The following is a 26,447-nucleotide window of genomic DNA, read 5'->3' on the forward strand; positions in this document are numbered from 1 at the left end:
AGGCATAGCCCAAGTGTTTGGGCCCCCACCACCCATTTGGAAGACCCATGTTCCCAGCTCCTGGCTTCAGCCTATCTCAGTCCTGGCTGTTGCATCCATAGGTGGAGTGAACCAGCAGAAGGAAGATATCTTTTGCTCCCACACTCTCTTGCTCTCTCATGCTCTCTCCCTCTCCTTCTCTGTATCTACTCCTCTCTATGACTCTGCCTTTCAAGTAAAATGAAACATTTTTTAAAAAAACAAAAGGAAGCTGGAAATATTGTTAGTCAAAATTACAGTGAACACACCTAACCTACCAAACTCCATAGCTTAACTACAGAGCACACTGTATGGTGTAGAGTATGAATTGTTGAACTCCATGACTGCATGGCTGATTGGGAACTGTGGCTCACTGCTGCTATAGAAGAGTATCACATATTATGCCATTGGCCTGAGAAAAGATCAAAATTCAAAATTTGAAGTATAGTTCAAACTGCATCATTGTAAAGCTGAAAAAGGCTGAGTGGAATGATCCTAAGCCTGTGTACACAGTACATATCCAAGCATGCATACATGGGAGGCTTGCTCAAAAATACCTTACTGTGGGGCTGGCACTGTGATGCAGCAGGTTCAGCCCTGCCTGCAACACCAGCATCCTCCACAGGAGTGCTGATTTTAGTCCCAGCTGCTCCGCTTCTGACCCATCTCCCTGCTAATGCACTGGGGAAAGCAGTGGAAGATGGCCTTTAAGTGCTTGGGCCCCTGTCACACACATGGGAAACCTGGATAGAGTTCCAGGCTCCTGGTTTCAGACAGGACCAGACCCAACTGTTGAGGCCATTTGGGAAATGAAATAGCCAATAGAAGATCTTCTCTTTGTGTCTCTCCTTCTCTATCACTCTATTGCTTTCAAAATAAATAAATACATACATCTTTTTTATAAATGCCTTTCTGATAGGGTATCTTATTTTGAGATCACTGCTTTAGTTGCTTTTTATCTATTACATTGGAGTAGCAAAGCAGGACCCAGGTTGGTGTATCTGAAAGACGCTATGTCTGGCCTCTTACACACCTGCTGAGGCTCCTCAGGGTCCAGGCAAAAGACGGATGAGCATAATTACTGCAGGAGGATTAAGCGCTTCTGCCCAGAATTTCCAGGCACTGCACATTGATCTTGCCTACCAAGGACAGATGTGCTGTACTGGGCTTTCTGGGGCTGGCTTCATCTGCCCCATACCTGGGACCTGCCCAGCCATGCACTTCCTGGAAACAGAGGCAAGCAGATTTCTGCAGGGCATAAAGGCATGAGCCCCTAAGCTCCAGGATTGGGTAAAAACCCCTCCTGCCTCTCCCTTGCATTCTGCATTAGTTAGGGCCCGGTCCCATGGAGCTGCTAAAGAAAGGGTCACATTAGAAATAAAATTTGCTGGCCGGCGCCGCGGCTCACTAGGCTAATCCTCCGCGTTGCGGCGCCAGCACACCGGGTTCTAGTCCCGGTCAGGGCACCGATCCTGTCCCGGTTGCCCCTCTTCCAGGCCAGCTCTCTGCTGTGGCCCGGCAGTGCAGTGGAGGATGGCCCAAGTCCTTGGGCCCTGCACCCCATGGGAGACCAGGATAAGCACCTGGCTCCTGCCATCGGATCAGCGCGGTGCGCCGGCCGCAGCGCACTACCGCGGCGGCCATTGGAGGGTGAACCAACGGCAAAGGAAGACCTTTCTCTCTGTCTCTCTCTCACTGTCCACTCTGCCTGTGCAAAAAATAAATAAATAAATAAATAAAATTAAAAAAAAAAAAAAGAAATAAAATTTGCTGAGCAAACAAGGCTAGACTGAGGCCCAAAAGTGACTACTCAGATGTCTCAGGGTAATGGAGAAAAATGGATGGATGCTGCTCAGAAGCAGAAGGCTCTATAATATATTTTTTCAAGGAGGTAACTTTGGAAAGGAGTGTTTAGAGGAAACTAACACTTTAAGAGAACTGGCAAGGAGACAGAGAGAACAGGGAAACGGGACTGGGGTCATGGAGACTGCAGAGGCAACACCAATGCATACAGTTCTGCACATTGTGCCCTGCTCTGGGTGGGTGTACTTGTACTCAGCTTACCAAACCGGGGCCTCAGTGTGGCACTATGTTAGCAAAGAAGGGGCAGTTTTCTTCATTCTAACTGATGCTGGAGACAAAGGGGAGAGACCTATCTCCCTTTCACAAAGTGCAGTATGGGTTATTTGTGGCCATGGATAGGGGGCCTCAATGGCCATGCTGTTACTCTGCATCATGGCTCAAATTTTTATTTTATTTTATTTTTTTATTTTTGATTTTATTTTTGACAGGCAGAGTGGACAGTGAGAGAGAGAGATAGAGAGAAAGGTCTTCCTTTTTGCCGTTGGTTCACCCTCCAATGGCCGCCGCGGTTGGCGCAAAGCGGCCGGCGCACCGTGCTGATCCGATGGCAGGAGCCATGGCTCAAATTTGTTCAGGAAATCTACAAGCGAGATGTGCCGGGAACCACTGGACCATCCAGTAGGACAAGGCTGCAAGAGGAGGAGTCCTCAACTCTGGTTGGAACAAATCAATTTAAAGAGTAGAGGCAGCAGGGGGTGGGGGAAGGGACATGGGGTCATTAAGTCCAAGAATTCACAGGAATCCTGGGTAGACACTAAGTTCACACAGGCCATGAAACTGTTAGGTCTGAGAAAAGTTTACCTCAAGCCCCAAGATTATAGGAGGATCCATGAAACACCTGGGTCATTGTAGATGTATGTGGTTTCTCCCTCCTGTCTATATTACTCAGACCTAAATTGTCAGCTGATACAGTGGTGTAGGCTGGAAAAAGTTCCTCCAAGAAACTGAAGCCCAAAGGGACCATCATGTCTTTTTGACACCGGACTCAGATTTTCCTTGAATCTAGAGTTCAAATTCTGACTCTGCCACTTATTGACTCATTATCTTTGGGGGAAACAACAACAATAACAGAAATTAATCTGACTATGCCTCAAGGCTTCACCTGTAAAACAAAGACAATAAAAGCATCTACTCAATAGTAGTAGTAAGAATTCAATGTAAACTTTGGGTGCATGATGAGCAACAGCGATGTCTGCTGTTATTATTACGATTTTGCCTTCTATGATCTCAGCACATTCTCAATACCACCTTAGGGTACAGGCAGGGATTAGTTTGCTTCCCCATGTTATAGTTTAGAGAACTGCAGCTCACGGATTGAGAAATGAGGGTGACTGGGAATTTGGCTTCCCTGAAATGAAGGGACAGTTTCAAAATTGGCCTGTGATGAGTATAAATGGCACTGAAAGTGTCATAAAAGCAATCCCTTCTCATTTCAAACAGTACATACACTAAGACACAAAAATAACAACAGATTAACACAGTCTTATCACAGTCTGAGAAAACCCATTTTTTTTCCAGAATGCTGTCTACATTAAAAATTGCCAAGCAAGATCGATGAGGGACACTGGGATGGTGGTTAGGAGCCCTCACTGGGGCCCTGGTCTATGAAGTAGGGCCTTGAAAGAGAGGAGCAAAGGGTGGAGGGCAGCACAGGAAACACAGAGGACCTAAATGGGCCTGACCCAGAAAAACACTCATACTCTTTCCAAGAGTGTGCAAAATCAATTACAGGGTAAGAATCCCTCTATATGTTTAACGTTCGCTATGTATTAGACATTGCACTTGTAGTCTATATACATTCTGTAACTTAATCTTCTCAACAATTCCTTGAGATAAGTAATATTATGAGTTTTTCCAAGATAAGGGACATTAACAATTAGAAAAATTTCAAAGAATTAACACCAGCCATTTGGGTGAGGGCATAGACTTCTAACTTAAACAGGATAGCATGGTTACATAAAAAGGGTCTCTCTGGGGTGGGCATTATGGCATGTCAGGTTAAACCACTGCTGGTGACTGAGACTGTGGAGAGGCATCAAGATGGCAGAATAGGGAAGGAGCTTACTGCACTAGTCCAAGGGAAGACAGTTAAAAAATGTAGAGAGAGTGCAATTTCAGGGAAGAGTTAGGAAGAAAATGGCACAGGAAACTCCATGCAAATTAGAGGGACACTGTGGATCTACGTGGAGGGTGTGGATGAGAACAACTCAGGACCCCAGCAGCCAAGAGCCTCAGCAGCAGCTTTGGAAAGTGAGGTGAGACCAGACCAAGCAGCCCAAGCCACTGGCAATAAAGCTGTAGGAAGAGCCTGGCATGAGTCTGGCTTGGAGCCCTGTGGGGGACAGCACAACTGCCAACTTAGAAGGAAAAAAAGGGGGGCACGTTTCTTCTCCCCAACCACCTGACACCAGTGTCCTATAACAAGCCAAGAGTAGGCAGGTGCTATTTTGGACATATATAACAGCTGTGCCAGCTCGTGTCTGCAGGCCCAACAACTAGCCAAGAGGAGACACCGGAGTCTGGCTGGGAAAACTGACAAGAGGCTGTATGCTCATGACTGTAGGAGCCTTGTGTGCTGGGACTGTGAAAACATTGTGACTGGCCGGCACCGCGGCTCACTGGGCTAATCCTCCACCTTGCGGTGCTGGCACACTGGGTTCTAGTCCTGGTCAGGGTGCCGGATTCTGTCCTGGTTGCCCCTCTTCCAGGACAGCTCTCTGCTGTGGCCAGGGAGTGCAGTGGAGGATGGCCCAAGTCCTTGGGCCCTGCACCCGCATGGGAGACCATGAGAAGCACTTGGCTCCTAGCTTCGGATCAGCGCGGTGCACCAGCCACAGTGCACTGGCCGAAGTGGCCATTGGGGAGTGAACCAACAGAAAAGGAAGAACTTTCTTTCTGTCTCTCTCTCTCTCTCACTGTCCACTCTGCCTGTCAAAAAAAAAATAAAAGTATTAGAGATCTATGGGATACTATCAAAGGCTCCAACTTATGGGTCTTAGGAGTTCCTGAAGGCATGGAAAGAAAGAATGGATTAGAAGGCCTTTTTAGTGAAATATTACAGAAAATGTCCCTAATTTGGAGAAAGAAAGGGACACCCAAGTACAGGAAGCACATAGAACTCCTTATAGATATGACCAGAAAAGATCTTCACCACAACACACTGTAGACAAACTCTCCACAGTAAAACATAAAGAAAAAATTCTAAATTATGCATGAGAGAAATGCCAGATTACTATCAGAGGATCTCCAATTAGACTCACAGCTGACTTCTCATCAGAAACTCTACAGGCTAGAGAGAATGGCGAGATATATTCCAAGTCTTAAGAAAAAAAAAACTGTCAACCCAGAATACTGTACCCAGCAAAGCTCTCATTTATGAATGAAGGTGAAATAAGAACCTTCCATAACAAACAAAAATTGAAATAATTTGTCACCACTTGTCCAGCCTTACAAAAGATGCTTAAGAATGTGCTACACACAGAAACCCAGTAACATGGTCATCACTATGAAAGAAGGTGAAGACAGAAAATCTCCTAGTAAAACTACAAAGGAAATCCAAAGTAAACAATAGGAATATTTATGGAAAAATAGCAGGGCCAAGTCATTACTTATCAATAGTCACCTTGAATACAAAAGGCCTCAACTCTCCAGTCAAAAGATACAGACTGGCTGAATGGAAATTAAAAAAAAAAAATCTATTTACTGCCTACAAGAAACACAACTCACCAACAAAGATGCACAAAGACTGAATGTGAATGGATGGAAAAAGATATTCCATGCTAACAGAAACCAAAAATGAGCTAGTGTAGCCATCCTAATATCAAACAAAATAGACTTTAAAAAACTTTTAAAAGAGAAAAAGGACACTATGCAATGATTAAAGGATCAATTCAACAGGAAGATGTGACTATAATAAAGTGTATAGGCACCTAATTACAGGGCACCTGGCTATTTAAAAGAAATGTTAATGGACCTAAAGGGAGACATAGACCCCATACAATAGTAATGGAGGATTTCAATACCCCACTTTCAGCAATGGAAAGATCAACCAGAAAGAAAATCAGCAAGGAAAGAGCAGTTAATCTACACTATAACCAAATGGACCCAACAGATATCTATAGAACTTTCATTCTACAGTTGCAGAATTTACATGCTACTCACGACTGCTTGGAACTTTCTCTATGATAGACCACAGGCCAGCCACAAAGTAAGTCTCAGCAACTCAAAAAGAAAAAAAATCGGCTGGCGCCGTAGCTCAACAGGCTAATCCTCCGCCTAGCGGCGCCAGCACACCGGGTTCTAGTCCCGGTCAGGGCACCGATCCTGTCCCGGTTGCCCCTCTTCCAGGCCAGCTCTCTGCTGTGGCCAGGGAGTACAGTGGAGGATGGCCCAAGTGCTTGGGCTCTGCACCCCATGGGAGACCAGGATAAGCACCTGGCTCCTGCCATCGGAACAGCGCGGTGCGCCGGCCGCAGTGCGCCTACCGCGGCGGCCATTGGAGGGTGAACCAACGGCAAAAGGAAGACCTTTCTCTCTGTCTCTCTCTCACTGTCCACTCTGCCTGTCAAAAATAAAAAAAAGAGAGAGAGAGAAAAAAAATCAAAAGCATACCATGCATCTTCTCTGACCACAATGGAATGAAGCTGGAAATGAACAACTCAAGAATCTCTGGAACATATGCAAACACATGGAGACTGAACAACATGCTCCTGAATGAACAGTGAGTCATAAGAGAAATCAAAAAAGAAATCAAAAAAATGTTGAGAAACAGTTTTTTCTATACTATTTGTTGAATTCTTTAATTAGTATTATCTTCTGTGTATAAAGTTAATTGAAAATTGATCTTAGTAAAAATAAGAATGGGAATAGGAGAGGGAGGAGAAGGAAGGGTGGGAGTGGGGGTGGGAAAAATCACTATCACTATGTTGCTAAAGTTGTATTTATGAAAAGCATGACGTTTGTATACCTTCAATAAAAGGTTTCTGAGGAAAAAGAAACAATTTCTCATTCATGTCCTGGCTACTCTACACTTCTGATCCATCATCCTGATAATGCACCTAGGAAGACAGCAGGTGATGACCTAACTATTTGGGTCCCTGCCACCCACATGAGATAAGAGTTCCTGGTTCCTGGATTCTACCTGGCTCAGCCCAGTTGCCCGAATTCAAATACAAACTCAGCCATTTCCTAGCTGTGTGGCCCTGAGAGAATTACATTGCTTTTCTGAGGCTCTATTTCCTCATCTTCTAAGTGAGATGATGACAAAGTAAGTGCTTCATAATGTCACTGTGAGCACTCATCACACTTATATATGTAGGCTGTTTAAAACAGAAAGTGGGCCCAATCAGTAATAAGTAAATATCAGATGATATTTTCATTACCTGTTATTTTTTGAATTACTGTTTTTGTCCTAGCCCTAGAAGGTTTTGGTGTACCTAGTTCAGAATTAAGACCCCCATCTTACCAATTTCAGTTTTATAAGGAGTTGTGCCAATAATTTGATCCCAGCTTTCCTTTATTGTTCTCTTATCCTGGGGTGGGAGCTGAATTCTGAATTCTGCTACTATATTTTCAAGAATCCACTGGCTTTCAGATGGATTTAGCCAATAAGAGCTAGATACATACAGGCTGGGGTTTGGATAACAGGAAGTAGCAGCTCCATCTTCCCTAGGACTCCAACTGTCATCAGATGCTTCCTCCCTCTGAGGTCCTACCTTCTTCCAAGCAGCCTCCAGCCTGGGTTCCAGTTCTAGTATCTGAGACTGGACTCTGTGAATACCATCTTCTGTTCACTTCATCAGCCCAGTCAGAGGGGAGGTAGCTGCTCTCTGCTGTTGCTAATCTCTGAAGGGCCTCACTTGGTACCACTTGGCTTTCAGGTCTTCTAAGTGACAGACTTGATTAGACTCTGTCTGCTACCTGCTACAGTATAGTTCTTGGAGATGAGCACAGCAAGTAAGAACAAAACCAGGCCTGATCCTAAACACCATGACAAGACAAGAACTCGGGCTCTGCAAAGTCAACACTGGAGCCCAAGGTGAAGCCCAAAACAGAGAGAGGTAACATGACACCCACACAGAATACATGTGGAATACTATATCACTCTTTTGAGAAGGGAGGCTGGTGCCAAAATCCCAGGGAGGACTAAACCTTCAGATGGGGATCAGGATGTTTAGCTTAGAAGGAGAAGAAACCAGGCAAGGTCAGAAAAAGAGACTACAGAGTATTGCGCGTTAACCACATTTTGGTTAATTTAATTATACTGTCAATGCTGTAGGAGAGCTCCCAATTTAAAGGAGCCCTGTGAGGAGTCCTTTTGTTTGGCAAATAATTATCCCCCTAATTTATTTGCTTATGTTTGGATTTTCATATATTTCATTTGTTTATTTATTTATTTATACCCAGGAACAATAAGGCCCAGCTCAGCTGGGGATGAACAGTTGCTTTGAATTAGGCACTGTTTGGAATAAACCACAATCAGTTTAGTAAAATTTTGATTGTATTAGCCTTGCAAATAGGCTTGCCCAAGATGAGCAGCAATGTGTTCTGGGTAAATATGGGGGTGGGGAGAATCATGATTCCAGGATATATAAGATCTAAAAATACACTGGATCTGTCAAGAATAATCTCAAATATCTGATACTCAAGCACTGTTTATAGTATCTTGTCCAAGTGTGTACCAAGGGTAGCTCTGAAAGCCATCATTTGTCTAATGGTAATTTCTACACACTGGTCATGGTTTTACCTGCTGGGACCACAGGAAACAAATTTGCTTCCTCAGACATGCACTGTCTATTTTTAGATATCTTTGCTCTTAAAACGAAAATTCCTAATTTCTTCAGCCATCCTCCTGTGACATTTCTTGCGAAGCAGAGGAATGGTTAATGAGTTACAGTACATACACTAGGTAGAATAATATGAAACTGCTAAAAGAATCATTATAAAGGAAGAAAGAAATTCTTAATGCTGAAAGACAAGAGCAGATTACAAAATTGGAAAGAGGCCATCTCCCCATGCTGAACATTTAGCTTCAAATGTACTTTTGCATTTTTAATTGTAAAAATAATTTGGCAAGAGTACAAAACATTTATGATATAGAAAAGATATTAAGTCCTTAAACGACAATGGCTGCTTGTTGGATAAATTGCATTCAAATTTCTAGGAGCTTTTCAAAATTAGAGATCCCAGGGCCCTCTTTGAGTTACTGAATCTCTAAGGGTGACACCTACCCAGGGCTCCTTGTTTCTGACTTGTGTCCTTGGGGATTACTATGTGCAGCCAGCCTGGGGAGTCACTGCCTATTTATCATGATGATGACCATTTCTGTATCCCTTCCAGTGTTTTTTCACATACACATTTCTATTAAATTGTAAAGACAGTATTTACTCAATTTTAGACATAAGTGTTTTTGTGTTATGTTGGTAAATAAGCATTCTTTGCACTGAAATATCTGCCTGACATAAAAGAAGGAAAATATCTCCCATAATCACCAAACCTTAAGATAAGCACCATTAACATTTTGATATAAAATTTGTGTTCTTTTTTCATGCACCATTTTCTTAAAGGTTTTTTTATTTATTTATCTGAGAAGTAGAGTTACAGACAGAGAGAGGGACAGGAAAAGGTCTTCTATCTGCTGGTTCACTCCCCAAATGGCTGCAATTGCCGGAGCTGAGCCTGTCTGAAACCAGAAGCCAAGAGCTTCTTCCAGGTCTCCCACGCAGGTGTAGGGGCCCAAGCACTTGGGCCATCTCCTGCTGTCAAGCATCATTTTAATTTTGCTTATTTTCACCAAGATAATTGTGTTGTAGTGTAATAATGAATTCTGTTATTTTCCTGAACAATGAGACAGTGTAATTGTTTTCCACACTAGTACATAAGATTTGGCCAGTATGCTGTTGTTAGCCACCGTTCCACCTACAAATAATTTTTTAACAAACATTTCTATTTGTAAAGCATTTTATACTGGAGTATTTCCATACAATATATGCCAAGAAATAAAGTTATTGGATCAAAGCACATGAATATTTAGGACTTTCCATTTTCAAGAAGATCAAATAGTCATAATTACCAAAAAAAGTTCTATCAAGCAGGCCAGCCCATTCCCCAAGCATCTCTATTCCCAGAATATTTAGTTCTAGACTAAAAAACCAATTTTGCTGAAAGAAAACATCTCAAAAGCCCAGTGTGCAAAGAATATCTTGAACAACTGCACTGAAAGGACCTTGAAGGCTCACTCTGAGTGGCACCCACATCCAGGGAAATCTTCACAATGAGGGGCTTACCAGACTTCTAGTGAACACTTGGCCAGGTGGGCCTGGGATGGGAACACTCCTACTGTAGTTCTCTCTCTCCCCCAAGGCACCCACACACTGATCAGGGCTCACCTCTGTGGGTGACAATGTGAAAAAGGAAAAGCTGACTCCTTAGCAGCAAAGAACCCTCACCCACACCCACCCCAGGAAGCACTCATTAGGGGAAATCGCGGATTCTCCTGGAGAAATAATGAGCATCATTGTAGCTCTATGAGTTCCTCCAGAATCCCTCAGGAGCAAAATAAGCTGGGCTTGATTAGGCTGATTTGACAACAGTCCACTGTGGACAACGGGGACAGGGATTGGGGAATGGGATGGGCCAAGGTGAGGGTTAAGGCAGGGCTGCTGAAATGTAAGGAAACAGTACCTTTTAAATACCTGACATTTCATCATGTGTGAAGATTACGAAGCATCTTCCCTAGAAGAACTCAGCTGATAAAACTTGGGACGCTCACAGTTCATGGACAGATGCTGTCCATGTCCCACTCTGTTTTCCTGCAGCCCACCACTGAGACCATTTGTCTTTGTGAGATTTGTTCTCCAGCACAGCAATGACTTTCCATCTCAAGATCCTGTGTCTCACTGCTCCTCTGGCTAAGGGTTTCTCTCGGTGGGGTTTCCTAAGCTGCAAAACTGAAAGGAACAGTCCCAGGAACAAAGTTCAATCTATGGGGAATGAGTATAGGTGAAACAACACCCCAAGTTTCAGCTCAATCGTAAAGGCAGTACTAAGGTCAATTCTTTGGGAATCTGAGAGTCCTCCACAGGATTAGGCCCCTCTGGTCTGCAGCAACGACTTGGCTTTAATGCATATGCCATTAGGCTTGTCTCTCTCTCTTCCCTGTCTTCCTTTCCTCACTCCCTCACTTGTGTTTCCCAAGACCACCTCCCAAATAAACTATATAGCCCAAGTCCTTGTCACACACCTAGTTCTGGGTGCCCAAGCTAAAACAGTTAGGAATTTTGCAATTAGAAGACTGGGTTTCAAAGAACCCCAAGGACTCTCCCAAGGTCAGCTCCCACAAGTCAGCATCAAGAACAAAAGTTGACTCCGCTAGGGTGCTCTATGCTATACAAAGCAGTCCATTTTACAAATCAAATGGTAACTTTTTTGAGCACTTTGGCGCTATAGAAGTCACCCATTAAACAAATGGGGTACATTCCAAGACCCAAACAGATGCCTAAAACTATGGGTAGTGGCAGATCCTACAAATACAGTTCTGTTCCCATATTCCCTGTAGCGTTGCCACATAGCACCAAAGTTCGTCTGTCCTTCCATGTTTTGTTACCTGGTGACTCCTTTACATCACTACTCTTGCATTTTGGAGCCATTATTAAGTAAGATAAGGGTTACTTGACACAAGCACCATAACACCACCATGGTCAATCTGATAATAAGCCCGGCTACTAAGTGACTAATAGGTGAGAGGCAGTATGGAAATGCCAGATATACGTGTGGATATGCCAAACAAAAAGATGATTCATGTCCCAAGAGGGACAGAATAAGATGATGTAAGATTTGATCATGCTATTCAGAATGGTGCACAATTTTAAACTTATGAACTGTTTATTCTGGGAATTTCAATTTAATATTTTTAGACCACAGTTCACTATGAACAACTGAGACTGCTTCAACAAAACCATGCATAGGAAGCAGCTACTGTATATGTGGTCCTGGGAGCTCTAAGTCCAATGCAAGAGGAAAAGAAAACTGCTTGCCTTAAGACAAAGTCTTAGGAGGAGCAATTTTGATTCAGTTTCATTACTTATTATTCACCACATATTTAGGTCCTACCACATACCAGGTACTTTGCTAGACACTAACAGCCTAAGGATGAATGAAACCAGTCCCCTGGTCTTGAAAGATCTGGGATCTAGCGGTAAAGGAGGGAGGATGAGGAGGTTAACTGACAGACACAAATCCTTTCCAATCTAAGGAAGTAACTAAGGCATGGGGTCATAAAATAGCAGAGAATGGGCCAGCGCCACAGGTCACTAGGCTAATCCTCCACTTGCGGCGCCGGCACACCGGGTTCTAGTCCTGATCGGGGCGCCGGATTCTATCCCGGTTGCCCCTCTTCCAGTCCAGCTCTCTGCTGTGGCCCAGGAAGGCAGTGGAGGATGGTCCAAGTGCTTGGGCCCTGCACCCGCATGGGAGACCAGGAGAAGCACCTGGCTCCTGGCTTCAGATCAGTGCAGCATGGCAGCTGTAGCAGCCATTTGGGGGGTGAACCAACGGCAAAGGAAGACCTTTCTCTCTGTCTCTCTGTCTCTCTCTCTCTCTCTCTCTCTGTCTAACTCTGCCTGTCGAAAAAAAAATAGCAGAGAAAACTGATCTATAACAGAGAAAATGCTTCATGGAGCAGATTCATTCATCAGTGCACGCATTGAATATTCCCTGAGTTTCTACTGTGTTACACACAGCATGTTAGGAGCTTGGATCACACTGATGAATCATACAGTCCAGGCAAGAGCTAAGTCTTGAAAGATGCCTGACAGTTAGCCAGAGCCAGGAGTGGAGGAAAGCCTTCCAGATGGAAGAAGAAGCAAAAACAGAGCCTAGGAAGCACAGTGCAGTACTTTGGGGCTGAGGCATGTATCTTGTGTGGAGGGCAAGGTCAGGGGGAGGAACAGAATTGTTGGAGCACAAACACTAAAGAAGAGGCATCAGGAAATGAGTGGCAGAATTGGCCAGGGACCATATCAGAGTGGGGCTTAAGCCAAAAAGGTGTTATAGGAGACAAAGAAAAGGAGGAGGATGGTTACTTCTTGGGGGACCCAAGAGGCCATCAGGGAGAGCTTCACAGAAGTGGGACACTAGAGCTGGATCTTGTAAGATGAGAGGGATTTAGCCCCATGCAGAAGCAGAACTGACACTCTTGGAAGATTCAACTCATTCTGCAATGCAAATTCTGTTCACTGTGCATACAGAGTGACATTGTAGTGAATTTTCTTCCTGGAAATATGCTCCCCTAGGGTGAGACACAAGGTTATTCTATATAGTTACGTGGCGCCTAACTTACATAGTTAACCACAGTGTCCATAACATGGTTTAAGGATGCTGGGAAGGCCAAGTCTCATAAGAGACTGCTCTAATCCTTTTATGGCAACATCTAAAATCTTTCTTATTAGATATCTATTCCTTTCAGTGGACCTGGAAACTCTTCAATGATTCTCTTTAAATGCAAATATTATGGATGTTGGAGGGTGGAGAGCCATGATGTCAGACATCACAACACTGACTAAGTCAATCACATGCCTAGAGTTGGGAATCCTTATTTCCTGATCTTCTCTCTCTCTGTTCCTGCCATTGTTGAGGCACCCGACCTGCACCCACAGTCCCCGGCTCCCAGAATGCATCTGGCCTCAAGCAAATGGGATTTCAGCAGATGCACTCAATATCCAGCCACCCTGATAGTCTCTAAGGATTCCTTGTTTGGATAACCAGACTTCAATTTGTGCCTGGTCCTCAAATTACCCCTTGCTGTGCTCAGCAACCTGCTGGTTAATCTTGCACCACTAGTGCTACCTTCTACCTTGCCCTCCCTCTCCACAAAAATCTTTAGACCACTTAGCTGTGGGTCCTCAGTTGAAATTGTCCTCATTTACCCCTATAGCTAGACACAGACCTACTTTCTATAATGAACCATGGGCATTCCACATATTCCAGGGTCTTCTTGGTCAACTCTCTAAACAGAAAGAATGATTTTCTCTTCATTTCACAAGCTTTTGTTGATCATCTACTATATGTACAACGTCAAAGAGTGCCCCAGGGAACTTGCAGTCAGCTGAGTAAAGGAATAATTACCATATATCATGAAATTGGAGAGACTGGATTGAGCTGTAGAAGAAATGAGGGTGAAAATAGGAAAAAGTTTAGCCATAGAATCTTTTTGAGCATTCATTTCCTCAGCTATAAAATGTAGATGATATTATAAGGATTCAATATAAGGTTGTTTACGTTATGCAGCAGGCCTAGATATTCCATATATGATCAATCTTGGGGTATCCTTCCTAGTGAGGAAGGGACGGTGGCAGGGTCTAGTGTGTCACACAATGGATCATAGAAGCTTCACTTGGGAGCTTCACTTGGGAGCTTGAAATAGTTGGTATTTATCCTACTCCTCATCCCAGGGAGTGCTTGCATTATAACGGAACAGCTCTTCACCACAGCTGTATCCAGGTAGGTCCAGGTACTGAGTCCCCCATTCCCGCAGGTAAATGGAAGAGATTGGAGGGGGTATTAGTGAGGGTGGAGAAAGTAAGTGTAAAAACTAGTCTGTTTTCATTGCTATAAGGAAATACCCGAGGCAGCCTAGCTTTATGAAGAGCACAGGTTAATTCCTGTTTCTGGAAATGCAATGTCTAGGGTCCGCATTTTGCGCTGGCCTTCTTGCTGGCACAGTTTTGAGGTGGTACAGTGTATCACATGGCAAGCCAGGCAGCATGGTGCATGTCTCTCCTTACAAAGCTTCCAGGATTTGATCATAGTTGCTCTAACCTTATGACTAAATCCAATCCGATCATTTCCCAAAGACCTCCCCTCTAACCATCATAACTGGATTAAGTTTCTATCCTCTTAGTACCATTAGCTCAAGACTTTGGAGACTAAATCACATGACTTTGGTGGCCAAATCATATTCAAACCATAGCCTTATTGTTCACCTTTCCTTGGTCTTTACAAATAAGGGATCTAGAAATCAACAAGTCCAGTAGTTTGTTGGAGGGTACATAACCACTAAAAAGTGTAGCATTTCTTCAAACTCAGGTCTTCCAATTACAGGTCCATGGCTTTTTCTCTGCCTTCCTTATTCTAGGCAGGCACACGTGTTCATCTTGAATGGAGTGAACATGACCCTGGAATGAGATTCTTTCCCGATGATAATAAAGCCTCTGCCATTGACCCAGGAGTACTAATGATTGCTTCAATAAAGGTTCAAAACACCTTCAGAGATCTGTATGCAGATGACAGAGTAAACCTGGAACTGACGGGAGAAGTAGCATACTTCAAAGTCACAGCTCAGCAAAGGTGTGGCAGACAGCTGGAGAATTTCGAATCTTCTGGATTCCTGCCCAGATCTTTCGTTAATTATTTCTTTTTTTTTTTTTTTTTTTTTTTTGACAGGCAGAGTGGACAGTGAGAGAGAGAGACAGAGAGAAAGGTCTTCCTTTGCCGTTGATTCACCCTCCAATGGCCGCTACGGTTGGTACGCTGTGGCCGGCACACCACGCCAATCCGAAGCCAGGAGCCAGGTGCTTCCTCCTGGTCTCCCATATGGGCGCAGGGCCCAAGCACTTGGGTCATCCTCCACTGCACTCCCGGGCCACAGCAGAGAGCTGGCCTGGAAGAGGGGCAACCGGGACAGAATCCGGCACCCTGACTGGGACTAGAACCCGGGGTGCCGGTGCCACAGGCAGAGGATTAGCCTAGTGAGTTGCAGCGCCGGCCTCTTAATTATTTCTAATACATTGATTTCAGTGATAATGTGCTCCCTCCAACCCAGGACAATTTTCAATCTATGAAAACACAGACAAATATACATGGGGTAGGGATGGGGTAAAGAGGATGTGAGCGAGAGACAGAATATGAATCCAGAGAGGGAATGAAGCACAAGGCTAGAATCAGGAGTTTGGCTTCCAGTATTGTGTGTATGTGTGTGTGTGTGTGTGTTTAAAGATTTATTATTTACCTGAAAGGCAGAGTTACAAAGACAGAGAGAGAGAGAGAGAAATCTTACATCCACTGTTTACTCCCCTAATGGCCCAAACAGCCAGACTGAAGCCAGGAACCAGGAACTCCATCTGGGTCTCCCACATAAGTACCAGAGCCCCAAGTACTTGGATCATCTTCCACTGCTTTCCCAGGTGCATTAGCTGGATCAGAAGTAGAGCTGTCGGGACTCAAAACTAGTGCTCATGTGGGATATTGGTATTGAGAGTGGCAGCTGACCTCGCTGTGCCACAATGCCAGCCCCAGCTTCCAATTTTTTATTCTTTCATATGCTCAGTCTCTGACCTTGGGGAAAGATCTGTGACTTCTCCCTGTATAAACTGAGAGAGCACATGTGAAAAAATATTCATTTTCATGCAAGTTGACACAGAAGAATATTCAAAACAAAGGTAGGGTGTAATGGGTTGATGCTATTTACAGAGATTTGGTGGTTAGCTGAGAATTTTATAGACCCCAGGGGACAACATGATAGATAAAACATGCATAAATGTTAAAATCTTCTGACTTATTTGAGTAGAAGAAGTTAAATTTCTTTTTTTTTTTAATAAATTTTTTTTGACAGGCAGAGTGGACAGTGAGAGAGAGAGACAGAGAGAAAGGTCTTCCTTTTCCATTGGTTCAGTTTAGTAAGCCCAATCTCTGCATGTACCGATATGTATTTATAATCATACCATGAACTTTTTCTGAGTACTACAACTACATATTAGCCCCTGGCAAAAGACCAGACTGGATACAAAGATGTCCCAGGCATGATTCCTGCCCACGGTGCCCTTTAACTAGGAGAGGTGACAGATGACAAACATTCTCGTTTTCATCAAACTTTAGCCAAGCTCTTCTAAGGTCTCTCTTCATGTAGACCTTGACCTTGTGCCCCGCCTTTGGCTTGCTGAGCCTAGTTAGCAAAGAATCTTGCCAAGTCAGTTTAGAGATAATCCCACCATCTTTGACATCTGCTCAAGTCCCTCATTCCTTACCCTTGACATCTAAGTCCTCGACCTGACCTTAGCAAGCATCCTATTAAGGCAGTTTAGACAGAGTGCCCCTAACCTCAATGTCCAGTCAAGTTCTTCTTAGTAATTTCCATCCATTGATCCCCTTGTCTGCTCACTGACCATAAACCTTCAGTTGTCTTTCCTGTATTCATGGATGAATCCAATTCTATACTGAAGTCTTTCTCATCTACTATGGTAGTTGAATAAGGTCTGCCTCCTTGCTTATAACAAGCGTCCAGTGAATAATTTCTTTTTTTTTTTTTTTTTGACAGGCAGAGTTAGTGAGAGAGAGAGAGAGAAACAGAGACAGAGAGAAAGGTCTTCCTTCTGTTGGTTCACCCCCCAAATGGCCGCTACGGCCAGCTCGCTGCGCCGATCTGAGGCCAGGAGCCAGGTGCTTCTTCCTGGTCTCCCATGCAGGTGCAGGGCCCAAGCACTTGAGCCATCCTTCACTGCCTTCCTGGGCCACAGCAGAGAGCTGGCCTGGAAGAGGAGCAGCCGGAGAATAATTTCTTTTTGATACAACTGTCACATAGTTAACCATAGTGTGAGGTATAACCAACTTGTTTCCATTTCTTGCACTCTTAATTTTAAAAAAGAATGAAGCCAGCTGCTAACTATTATTGAATATTTGCTCAGAGCCAGGCTCTGGGCTAAGAACTTTATGCACTGTAGCCAACAGCTGTGGGCGTATACCACTCCCAGGCTGTTCCTACCAGAAACTGAGCACAGTGGTGCCACTAAAGCCTGGCCATTTCTGCCCAATGCAAAAATATGCTATGTGCACCCTTGGTGTCAGAGATCCACACTGGCCTGACTGGGACTTTCTCAGAGCCAAACTACCATCTGGAACACTTCCTACCCAACTCTCTTCCTTCTCCCTCTCCAGCTACAGATGACAGACCTGTATCCTGGTCTATAGGCTCTCCCTGACGACTTCTGCTCCCTTATTTTTCACAGGTGTTGCCCCTAATGTCTCTTGCATATCTAACTCTGTATTACATCTACTTCCTAGAGAACCTAAACTGATAGATACAAATTATCTCATTGAATCTTCACAGGTGGTTAATATCATACCCATTATATAAATAAGAAAATTGAGGCACACAACTGTCGGGGAAATCAGGGATAGTTAAATGGCAAAGCATTATCTCTGCTCTGTGTGTGGATCTAAGAAAAGAAAGTGACCCAAGAGGGCTGAACAATGCAACCACAGTTCTCATGCTACCACACTGACAGATTTCCAAAGAAGGAGAGTATATAAAGAAAATAATGTGGTTTTTCTTCTCTACATGCTAATAAGGTCTGAATTTTAAAGTACATATCAAAACAATTCATTCAACAAATGCTTATCAGGCTACTACCATGAACCAGATACTGGGATATGGTCTTGGAAAAAAATGTATACTAAGAGTTGCCAAGACTTATGAGATAGAATAGAAAACCTAGAAAGAGTTGAGCTAAGCCAGCCTCCACCATTCACTAGTTGTATAATTTGGGGCTAGCAGTTTACAACCTTCTGATGAATCTAATATATCCTGCTATTTCAAATGAGTCAGAAATAGGAGGGTCACAAAGTGCTAAAGCTTACTGAAGAGCTAGAATAAATGCACTGTCATTGGTAACATTCAGAGTGATAAAAAAAGGACAGGGAAGGGAAAGACCCAGTATCCAGGCATGAATGACAAGAGTAGAGTCTTAACAGGACCATTCAGATTCCAGCTCTAGCCACTGGCTAGTTACCTGAGGTGATATTAACACCTCAAGTTACTTGACCTCCCTGTTCTCAGTTTCCTAATTTTTCAAAATGCTACTCAATAATGTTGTTATGAAGATCAAAGGAATTCACAAATATATTGTACTTAGAACAGTCCCTGGCCCACAGAAAACTTAAACGTTACCTATTAGCTATATATTTTTTCAACCCTAAGATTCCATCTGATTATTATCCAGGGCCCCTCTGGCCTGCCTACTCTCTACTATGGATTTTTTCTCTTTAAATAAATATCCCTTTAAATTAGGTTTGTCCACTCCTAGTTTATCCAAACAGAACCCAGTAATACAGCTTTGGACATAAGCCCTGGCACGTCTGTATTACTCAGGAAACCAACAAAAACAGATGGCATGCTCAATTAAGACAACAGGGCTATTTACAATGCTGTGGGCGTGTTACAGGGAAGCCAAGGGGGGCGGGGGGAGTGCAGCAGCCTGGAGCTAGTGAGAGGTGGGGCTTCCTGACATTGCCAGTTCTGAAGAGGCAGGCACAAGGAGTGGGTTATCAGAACCCAAAGAGCGTAACAGGGACAGAGCCCTGTGGCTGAATCAAGCAGATATCCCACAGAGGTGGGGGGCATGGGGGACAGCGGCGACCTGAGGGAACAGATCTCTAAACCTCACCTCCTTTCTGTCTCCTACCTTCCTCCCCTTTGGCTGAGCTCTGTCAGAAGCCAGAGGATAAGACCTCTGTTTACCCTCAGCGTTGATCTGCCTCCTTGGCACAGAGCAAGATAATGAAACAGAATAGATTTGAAGGTGCTAAGGAAGGTTTCACAGTGACTTAGTCCATGTGGGCTGCCATGATAGAATACAGATACCCGAGTGGCTTAGACAGTCAACATTTATTTCTTACAGTGTTGGGGGCTGGAAAACCGAGGTCAAGGTGCCAACTGAATCAGTTCCTGGTAAGGGCCCTCTTCCTTGTTTGCAGATGGCAATCTAATTATTGTAGACTCACATGACAGAGAGACAGAGAAGAGAGAAATCAAGCGCTCCAATCAAAGGCACTAATAACACCATGAGGGCTCCATCATCGTGACATCATTAGCTCCCAAAGTCAGTCTCTATTTCTGAATAGGATCACATTGGGAACTGGGGTTTTAACATGTTGTTTTGGTGCTGGAAAGAGTATACAAACACTCAGACCACACCATCTAGCATGAATTATAAGCTCATGCTATCATTTTTTTCTTTGCCTCATTCTATATTCTTGATATTTCATGGTTCGTGACTACCTGGTCAAATTCCAGCCATAGCCTTAATTTCACTTAATTAGGATAACAGGACTATTTACAAGGTTGTGGGCAGCGTATAGGAAAGTTGTGGCGTTTGGGGGTAGGGTTGGCTACAGATGGACACACTGATCTTAATGGGGGACCTAATTACAGCTGGAGCTCTCTGCATGTGTTCTTGAACATCTCTTGCATGGGGTGTCTATTCAAACACATATCTTAAGTTCCATCTCCTGTCCATATATTGAGTGCCCTAGTCATCACAAAGAGAAAACCACATGTCATGTTATCCATTACATTCTTGTTCTTATCTGCCTGATTCCATTCTATGATTCTTGATTCTATTCTATGACTTTGGTCTTTTCTTTCAGCCCTTTTGATATTCCTTTTGTAGTCAGATGGCCTTGCCTCTGGCTTTAGAGTTTGGCTCCCCATGTGGTCACTGAGACTTTGCTGGATTCTTTAGGTTTTGTGTTTACCTTTGCTTCCCAAATTTTAACCTCTTAACTGCCGGGACAGAGCCCACAACTCTGAGCCTCAAAGTCCAAAAACACGTTTCATTCAACCTTGAGTTGAAGTGTACTCACAGAGCAAGTGACCACCTCTCTGATCCCAGTGGCTCTTTAAAACAATCATAGGAGGCGTGTGTTATTTTTGCTCCATTAATAAACAGACTCACAGTAATGCAAAGTAACTTACCAAATAATACACATCTATTAACCAGTGGCCACCAGACTACCTTCTTTATATAGATTATCTCATCAAAACCTGAGCTCCATAGCAACAGGGATTTTTCTCTATTTGGTTCGCTATGTTTTCTCCAGTGCTTGAAAAACTCTCAGTTATAATAGGAGCTAATAAATGTTTGGTGAATGAATATTGAGTAATTGCCTTTGAGTATCATCCCACTTCTAAAAAGGCAGTATTGCTACTTCCTAATTGTACTGATGAGAGATCTTAGGAGGTTAAGAAACTTGAGATGAGATAACCTCCCAAATCACATACTTAGAGTAACATTCTTACTGTATCATGACTCTGAGCCCATAGTCTAAAATAGTCATACTCATGATATGATCCAAGGACCCAACATGGACTCTTAAGCTGTTTATCTACAGTTTGTGATGCTTAGAAACTGGAAGTGAGCCTTTAGAAAACGTTATAGCTGTTCAGTATTACTGAGACTTCTCAGTAAATGTCTTATCATATAGGAGACTGGCCAGTAAGGGTGCTCTTTAATCCACAGGGAGAAATCACCAGCAGTGCAAAGCACCTACCAGCAATAGGATCATGGATTAACCCTCTATTGATAAGAAATAGAAGAGGAAGGTCTGGACCTTTACCACATATGGTTTGAAATGCACTACTGTAACTTAACACGATTTGTGCCAAATTCTGCCATCTTGTGTCCTTCCTCCATACTCAGTCCCCACTGACATTTTTTTTTTTTTTTTTTGCATTTTTGGATTCTCTCTTCATTTTTCCAACAAATATTTACTGAGAAATGTCTATGTACCAGGTCCCCTGTTGGGTGCTGAGATACACAATGAGTAAACCAGGGACCTGCCTATATTACTGACTCGACTCTTAGAGAAGTTTACACAGATTGCTGTCTCTGTATATAGCTAGTGAAGAAACTCAGGTTTGCTGTGCTGTCCTGGAAAAGTGCAATTCCTTACATTGTCACAATGATGGCACTATAGCCCCAAGATGGGGGCACAGAAGAGACAGGATATGAACTCATCCACACAGGGAAATGATCTCATTCTATGAAATCTGAAGATGTAATTTGTACCTGTGATGTTCAACTTCTGACATTCACTGGAACACTGCTAAAGAGCAATTGAGACCCTGATTTCATGGATGCTGAAGCGGGTGGTCACTGCAAAAGAAAAAAAAAATAGTACAATGAAAATGATCAAAGTATGAAACCATCCTCAAAGATCCAAAATTTGGAATCAGACTGTGGTTTAAATTTTAAATCTGGAGACCAATGTTTAGCTTAAAAGTGTCCACATCCAACATCATAACAATACCTGGCTTCTACTCCAGACACTACCTTCCTACCCATGCAGATCTTAGGATGCAGAAGTGATAGTTGAAGTATTTGGGGTCCTGCCATCCATGTGGTTACCTGGATTGAGTCCCTGGCCTCTGGCTCCCCACCCCAAACCTGGCTATTGTGGACATTTGGGGAGTGCACCAGTGGATGGGAGGTATATCTCTCTCAAGTAAATATATATTTTTTTTTTGGTAAAAATTCTAATTCCGCTACAGAGTGATCCTGCAGCTTAAGCAAGTAACTTAACCTCTCTGAGAGGTAGGCTCCTTATCTCTGAAATGAAAATAATAATTCTTACACCCCAGCGTTACTGTAGGATTTTGTGCTGCAAATTACAGAGACTGTTGTAATATGCACTAAGTGGTTGTGGTTGCTTTTGTTTGGTGGTGGTTATTTTGAGTAAGATCAGGTACGGCTGGGCAAGAAGGTCTGAAGCCACATCCTTACCATGTCAAGCATAGCAGACTGGCTAGATTTGGATCTAGCTTATTTATGTGCACAGACATGAGCTGTGCAAGTATTTACACATAAAACCAGATGGTGGGTTTGATCCCAACAAGAAACCAGAGTCCAAGCTCATTGAGTCAATGCCATTTATGAGGTCTACTTTGAGCCAGACTGGTGCTAGGCATTTGGCACCAATAAGGAATGGAGCAGAGTCCCTGCTCTTGTGGTACTCAGATACAGAAGATAAGGCAGGCAAGATAACAAGGATTTGAGAGAGGCACAATGAGAAGTGATAGCCTAAAGGAAAGATGCTTGTGCCTAGTGGTTAGGTGGACAAGAAGGAAACAATGTCTTACAGATCAGAGATGTGAACAGAGAAGTCCCTGAATTGCTACAAGCCCTTGCACACTTGTCAGAGTTGCCTGCTGGCCCATCTCACTCCCCACTGAAGACAAACTCCACAAGGTCAGTTTCGTCTGCTTCATTCTCCACTGTATTCCCAGCACCTCACACTGATATTTAGATGTTTCTTAACAAATGTTTGTCAGTGAATGAATAAACATCCCCAATCTATTTATCAGAGCTTTTCTATCTTTACTTGCATGATTATAAAAGCCAGTACTTACTAACAGTAAGTTCTGAGCATTGTTCAAGGCACTTTCTGAGTGTTTTCTTAATCATTACCAAAGTCCATAACCAATCAGCTAATTGGTAAAGAAACTGTTGTTGAACTGTGATGTGCCCATCACCATGTTAGATGCTAGAGAGGTAAGAGAAAGTGTTGGACATGCTACTATGCCTTTCCACCCATCCTTTTCAAAATCTCTTTCACTCCCTTACTATCCCTACTTAAGTCTAATTCATCCTTAGAAACTCTATTCAGGCCTCTCCTCAGCCAAGAAGACTTCCCATGATCCCACTGGTGTTGGGTGCTTGCCCTCATTCTCTCTGTTCCCTAATGTTCCCTACTTTGCTGTGAAAGACAGAATCTCTAGGAATGGACGTCAAAGTCCTGTACCCCAAGTACTGGAACCTGAGTGTGATGAGGTCTCACTTCCACAATTGCATTATGTCATAAGGCACAATTGAGCTTGATGAACAGGAATTATCTAAATGAGCCAGATCAAATCACATGAGCTCTTAAAAATGTAGTTTTTTCTCAGGCTGGTGAAAGAAGAGGAAAACAGAAGAGAAAGATGAGAGGTTCAAAGCCTAAGGAGGGCTTGACCCTGTATTACTGGCATGAAAGCGGAGGGAAGGGCCCTGCTATGTGTAAGGAACACACATGACTTCTAAGAATAGTGAACAGGCCCTGGCTTGGCAGCCTTGGGTCTGGGCCACAAACCCTGAGGATGGCCTTCTCAAGGTTGGCCCACCCTGCCTCCCTAGGCAGCACCCGAGACCCAGCCATCCATAAACTTGAAGGAGGTTCTCCTGAGCCAAGGAGAGACCAGGCACAATCTGCTGAGTGGTCAGCAAGGCCTTTTCATTTAACACAGAAAAGGGGAAAGGAACTGGTTTCCACCAGTGAACTACTGAGCTTACAAATTGATTCTTCTTCTGAGCCTCCAGATAAGAGTCCAATCCAAGAAATATCCTGACTCTGTCCTGTGAGACCAGAGTAGAAAGCTCATCTGAGCCTGTCTGGACTGCTGACCTACAGAACTGTGAGCTAATAAATGGGTGTTGTTTTAGTGGCTGAGTTTGCTGTAATTTGTAACACAGCAACAGAAAAATTAATATGTACCTTAGTCCCAACACCCTCTGTGTAAACATGTGTGCACCTGTCTGCCTCCTTCCCTAAACAGTGAGTTGCAAAGGCACAGACTCTACTTTGTATCTCTATCATCAAGGAAGAGCACAATGCCTGCTAGAGAACAGGTCTCTGATAAATATTTGCCCCTCAGCTTAAAGAAATTCAAGCAAGGCTAGGGATCCTAACTGAGCACTCATAAGAGAACGAGATTAAGAGAGAGAGAGGGAGGGAGGGAGGAAGAGGGAGGGAGAGAGATAGAGAGAGACCATGTGACTAATGATAGGCAGTACGACTCAAACTACGGCTGCCAGGGGAATTTGAGAGATGAGTGTGGGTTGGGATCTTCAGGGAGGACTTTCACTTGCTGTGTTCAGTTGAATGCCTCCTTACTTGTCGTGCTAGTCACACCTCATCCCTACCACTACAATTTGGATCTGAGCTGGCATTAGAGGGGAGGGATACTCCTAGAAGGTCCACTGAGTCCTTTGAGGTATCATCTTTATGTGTTTGTTGATGCTGCATCCTGAGTGAACAACCCATGTGCTGAGGTTTGAATAGGACATGGCTCCTGGATTTATGCAGGAGGATAAATCTAAGTTATGGATTGGCAGTACTAAAGGGTTGGAAACTCAATACAATGATGTTGTCTAGGATGTAGGCCTAGTGGGAGCTCCTCAGGTCATTAGGAATATGCCCCAAAAGGAAGTTCTTGTGAAAGGGTTGGTTACAAAAGCTCAGTTGAGCCCAGCCCCTCTCTCCCTGCTTTTGGGCTTGCCATGTGATCCTCCCTCTGTACATGCTTAGCCATTGCCTGTCTCTGGCTTCAACAGACAGGTGAACCAATAGGGCCTGACCAATCCTGGACTGTGAACCTCTGAAACTGTGAGCTGAAACAAACCTCCCTCCTTGTAAATAGATAGCATTTTGTTCTAGTAACAAAAAGCTGACAAATGTAATGCAGCAACTTAGCCTCTTCTAGTGATTACTGTGAAACACAGTAGAGCCTTTCAAGTCTAAGGAGCTACCCAGGAAGTGGGGGTGGACTGACCTTGGGAAGGCCATCCTCAAGGACTAAAGCAAAGCTCAAGGCCATGTTCCTGCCCTCTGTGGGATATTTAGACACAGAGAATCACCAAATGTTTCACCTCCACAAACTAACTCTCATATTTCACAGATGCGGAAATGGAGGTGCTGAGAAGGGAAATACACTGTCTCTGCTGAAAGAGCAAATGAGCATGAGAACTGGGTCTGCAGCTCTAGGTTTCTGATTCCACAATCCAACACTCTTTCCACTTGTCACTGCCTCCCAGCATCCATTTGATTAATGACCTCAGGCTCTCATTCCTCCCAGGGGAACTCAGATCTTTACTCACCTCAAAATTTAAGACCTGAAAGGCAGAAGAAATGAATTTTTTAGCTAATCCAAGCATACATTATAAATCTTTGTCCCCTTCCTGACATGCTCAATGCAATGCTCTCTGCAGCTAGCAGACATTTGGCATCTTTCCATGGTGACAGCATTGGTTTTGGAGAACAACCCTCCCAGCACTGGGAAGCTCATAATTGTAAGACAACACATTTCAAAGGAAAGTAGGTTTTGGAGTCAGAAAAAAGGGATGCTGGGTGTTTATGTGGATCAGAGGTGTTTTGGGAGGAAGAATCCCTAGAATTACTGATAGATTACTACCTTTGAGCTACAGAGAGAACAAAAGAAGGGTAATACACTTGCTTAGTGTTACCTGGGGCCTCATTGTTAACACAGGCAGGCTCATCTGCTTTCCCTCTTCAAAAATGTGCAAAGTTCACGGAGCCAAAGCTTATGTCTTGTCATTCATGGCCACTGATACTTTAGTCTCAAATTACCTCCCTGCTTTCTGCTTCATTTTCACATCCCTTTTGGATCATATTATTGTTTGTCAATGTACAACAGAAATCAAACTTGAACTAGTTTTAAAAGTGGGGTAGGAGTTTATAACAAAACTATTGCTGTGACTCGTGGAAACAATGGACACTAATTTGACTGGGACAGTTTGAGATGGAGACTCAAACACTCTGTGACTATTCCCTCTTTTCTCTGCGCTGCATCATTCCCTTATTCTTCCCTCTATTTGTAGAATGGCTTCTCTTTTCATCACTGGGAGAAAAAGAAGGGCTCCCAATTGCTTCTGGATATTGTGTTTAACATCATCAGTCACGGCTGAGTGACTGCCCTGTCTTTAAAGGTTTCTATTCTAAAATTCAAAAGCATCCAAAAGTTG

Source organism: Lepus europaeus, chromosome 5 (assembly GCF_033115175.1).
Source record: "Lepus europaeus isolate LE1 chromosome 5, mLepTim1.pri, whole genome shotgun sequence".
NCBI lineage: Eukaryota > Metazoa > Chordata > Mammalia > Lagomorpha > Leporidae > Lepus > Lepus europaeus.